Below are 4,915 nucleotides of genomic sequence, written 5' to 3' on the forward strand. Positions count from 1 at the left end.
CGCAATTCATGTAATACTACTCGTATGTGTACGCAAGTTACTTGTCGTGTATACGAGTACAATCATAAGTCAACACGCGCGGCGCGTCGTCTATATAAAATAATAATATTATTATAAAAGCAAACAAACGAGTCGTTACAGTTGTCGTCAAAAGTATTTGTATATAATATATGTATATATATAAGTAGTGTTGTAGTCGCGAAATATGATTAGTATTATCGCGACACACGCTTCTATTTAAACTGTTGTTCAATCGTATTCGATATATTTAATATTATATATATATATAAATTACGAGTGTAATACGACGACCCTGCGCGGGCGCGGGCGCGTGCGGATAAATCGGACGAACGTTTGTCCCCGAGGGTCGTATGATCGTTGTAGATTTGTTTTTGGGGAGAGAGAGAGAGAGAGAGAGTTCAACACTATATATACTCTACAATACTATATACGTTCAAATAATATAATATAATATATTATATGATGTGTCTGGACGGGGACGATGCAATATTATCACATATTATATACAATAGCTGCCGAGCATGATATACAGACACACAGCCACACACACACACACACTGCACATACCGGAGACCTTTGGTTATAAGTTTAAAACGTTACATTCCCGCCCCTGCAACACCCAGTTATATACCCACCCCGCCACCCTATCGCAAATATCACACGATCACGTCATCGTGGGAGGGGTTTTTTAAGTGTTCTCATATTAGCGCTACCCCGCCGTAATAGCGCGCATAAAGTAATTATGACGAATAGTGTCCCGACCCGAGTATATAATATAATATATAATATTATAATATATCACGTGCAGTATAATACACATACACGAGCTCCTAATGAACGCCATTCATCGTGCGTATGTTATTATTTATATACACATTACACACATAGCAGCCGACACTAAAACCGTTTGATCGTCGCCTAATGATTTCGTCACCGCTTTGATGTAATATATATATAATAAAATATCATGTAATAATAACAATACCGTAGTATGACGCGTGAAAACGCACTTTAGACGACTACCCCGTCGGCGCGATAAAGATGTCTTCCCGGATGGAGCTTTTGTTTCAATTATTAAATTACATGCGATGATAAATAACCGTATTCGGAACCTGACGTGACACGTGTCTATAAATATAATATGTTACGCGATGCGTTTTTTAACACTCGCATTATCGTTTTTTCTTCAAATTTTCATTGTTGTTGTTTTTTATAATCGATCGCGATTATTGTCGATGTTTGATGTATTGTAAGTCTTATTGTAATTGATACTATAGTATTAATATGTCATCAATTTATCATGTATAATATATATTATATAGATTGCAATAATACATTTGATTAGAAAAATTAAATATGTATGAAAAATTGCTGTTCTTGTATATATTATTAAAATCTTAGATTCCAAGTGAACTGATGAATGTATTTATTTTCCAATGTTGATGTTTTTTTTTTTTGTTTGTTATCACCATTTGGACATTAAAAATGTTTTGATTTTCAACTTTGGGGATGGTTTATAGTTTTTAAATTGTCATTTTTTAAAATATTTTTCCTTTATTAATATTGTCAATAAAAAATCTTTACTGGATAATAAATTTAAAAAATTTAATACAGAGTTAATCATAAGTTGTTATTAATAGAAATTAAAAAATATATTTATAAGCGTTTGAAGTTTGAATTTTAACGTATTTCGTCGAAATCGTGAAAATTAGCAAACAAAATGTCACTAGTGGGTGACTTCTTCAAGCATATCATGTTTTCTGTCTCTTTTAAATTATACTTTAATTATACTTATTATGCTAAGACTAGTAAGCCTCAGTAGGTCTCAACCAGGGTAACATGTCACTTAAGAGTGACATGGATCCAACTTAGAGGTGACAAGAAAAGTCAACGAAAAAAGGAAAAAAAATTTAATAATAATAGTTTTTTGCGAAAAAATAATATTATTATATTCATAGTTATCAACGTTGGAACGTTTTTCTCTGTGTACTGTATTTTTTTTTTTTTTTTAATAATATAACAATTTTTAAATATAAAGCTAAGATTGTTTATTATTTTGATGTCAGGGTGACGTAGTATTTGATTCTAGTGGTAAAAGGTGACATGAATCAAAAAAGGTTGAGAACTACTGTGCTAAGTAGTATATTGTATAATTATTATGAAAAAAAAAAATCTGTTACAAAATTATATATTTAAAGTTTAATAAATATTATTATATTTTGAATTTTACTATGCTCGGTGATACGCAATGATATTTAACACCTTATCTATTACAACGGCCCACTCGATATCTAATTGTACAGCAGAATGGTAATCGTTTGTCCACCTTCTTTTATACTTGAAATATTGAGACATATTATACACATTTTTAAACAATGAGTCGTTGACAGTTGCATATTTGTTTAGATGTTTAATATTTGATTTTGCTGTTAAATAATTTATTATTCAATACTAAGTGATGTAAAACGTATATAATTTATTTGAAAATAAAGTAATAAATGTATTTATAAATAATAAATATATAAATCGAATAGGTATACTTTAGTTTATTTATTACTTTAACAAAAGTATTATTTAAGCTAGAAAATGAATTTGTTTGTTAAACTTACAATAATGTAGTCTTAAAAATATTTATGAGTATTACAACTGTATAACTAAGAGTAAAGGATAATAATTAGTTTCAATCCGATTCATCGAACTTAATGATCACATTTGTATATGCAATACTTGTTTGGGTCGTTTTTCCTATAATCATTGAAGGCCAATTGATATAATTTAAATCATATCTTAAATGTGTCTGTATATCTAATAGATAATTTATGATATTCGACATATTTATTTCATGTTTTTTTTTAGTGTTTTGATTTTCTGTATAGTTAGCGTGAAATTGTTTTTCTAAATTTTCTATATTAGCAACTTTTTCTTTAACTTTTCCTTGCTGGCAATGTTTTGGTTTTTGTTTTATAATAATTGAATCTAAAGATAAAATAATTCAATTTTTATTATGAGAAGACAGTTTTTTCCATATTTACCTTTTTGATTGTAATCATTAAAAAATTTAATTTTAGATTTCATTTCAAACTTATCAAAATGTTGGATTTCACCATTGACATCCATATTGTTGATTTAATTTAGTGTTTAGTATAATATTAAATAGCGTACTTGTCAAATATAAATGATTGGTTTTTCTGCAATATCCAGAAATAATTATATACATCATACATAATTATTGTTTTACAAAAAACGAATATTGCTTTGACTATAATGAGAATAAATATAGTTTTCTATTTACTCCGATGAATGCAACTTAATTGTTAATGTAGCAACATTGAACACAGTATCAAATTGTACAGGAAATATAATAAAATTCAACTTTAATTTGATAGAATTCTTCTAAGTAGAACAAAAATATTACCACTTACCTTAAATACTTGCAATTATATATCTGCAATGATCAGCTGATAAAGAAATGTTGGTTTTATGAGTCTTCCTTACATTAAATTGGTACTTTATAAGGGCAGATAACATACAGGAAAAATAGAATCGGAAATTAATTTCAATTCATAATTTTTGAATTTTATATTATAAATAAATAATATCTTATATAATACTTGGTGTTTCTATAATAACAATAGGTAATGTTTTTTTTAAACTATTTAAGTAACTATGAAGTATAGTTTATGGTTACGTTTTAAATTAACACATTTTGTCTTTTATCATACAAAATATTATATAAATAGGCCTACATACGTAAATATTCAAGATAATGTTTATTCGTAAAAAGGATAAAAATATATTATTTGACTTCGCGTGTTTCAATAATATTCTAACGTTTATCGCTAATACAGTTCAATGCTGAAATGAGACAAATCTCATATCGTCTATAAATCATACAATTCAATCAACCACCGATGAGTTGAGACCTGCAGTCGTGTGTTGTGGCTGCGTGTCGGACCGAGTTGTCCGCCCTATATTAAATCATACGTATGGTACTCAGCTATATACTGTATTATAATATGCAGTACAAAAGCGGTCTTGGCCGATTATTGCATTCCGAAGGAGTGCGCGTCGTGGCATGACAATACGCGTTGTAATACATTATATTTAAGTAATATGCATAAAGACTTTCGGGGCTAAGTGCGCTTTTTGTTTTGGACGCGCACACTCGCCATATTATTCACCTGTCTGCTCGCCGATCGTACCACCCCGTTTCGAGAGGCGTCGAAAACGCGCGAAGAATGTGGTGCAACCACGCTTCGGCCCTCTTAACCGGGGGGGGGGGATCATTTTCCGCACCGTCGCGGTCGTCCGTTTTGCGCACAACATGCGGCGGCTCGTTCTTTGTCGTCATTATTATTATTATTTGTAAACGATACACCATACACCTATTATAATACATATAATATTATATAGATCGAAAACGCCGACGACGCGTATATTATATTTTATTATGTTGCGGTGTATACATGGGTATTGCGGTACGAGTATTTAATGGTACCTTTTTGTCGGCGACGGCGGTGGAAGATGCGCCGACAACGATTATAATAATATACGAACCGACACACACACATCATACGCGAGCGCGGGGCGATAATACGTTTCCAGAGAGAGCCTTTTGTCGCGGGCGGGTGTTGTGTATATGCTATATTATATATTCGTTGTGTGTATTATTATTATTATTTTTTTTTTTTAATACGGCCCTTTCCATCGCCCCCCCTTCTTACCATTCACAGACGCGTATTATACATGTATTTACAGTCGCACACCGTCGTCGTCGGTAATCCTTCTGTGTGCGATCGCTACTCTTTTATTTTTCTCCGGGGCGCAACAATATACATATACACGTGTAGTATATGTGTGTTACAACGTCGTCGTGAGTACGTATATAGTATAC

At 31.2% G+C, this 4,915-nt stretch overlaps 1 long non-coding RNA gene across 1 annotated transcript; it reads right to left on the bottom strand.

The window, feature by feature from the left end:
- Positions 1–2,526: 2,526 nt before the first annotated feature.
- LOC126549709 (uncharacterized) lies at positions 2,527–3,645 on the bottom strand. Its single transcript, XR_007603817.1, has 3 exons — positions 3,444–3,645; positions 3,054–3,209; positions 2,527–2,997 (listed from the first exon to the last, which is right to left on the bottom strand). It is a non-coding gene; the product is annotated as an uncharacterized LOC126549709 (long non-coding RNA).
- Between the last annotated feature and the right edge of the window lie 1,270 nt (positions 3,646–4,915).

The sequence above is a fragment of the Aphis gossypii genome, chromosome 2 (genome assembly GCF_020184175.1).
Source record: "Aphis gossypii isolate Hap1 chromosome 2, ASM2018417v2, whole genome shotgun sequence".
Classification (NCBI taxonomy): domain Eukaryota; kingdom Metazoa; phylum Arthropoda; class Insecta; order Hemiptera; family Aphididae; genus Aphis; species Aphis gossypii.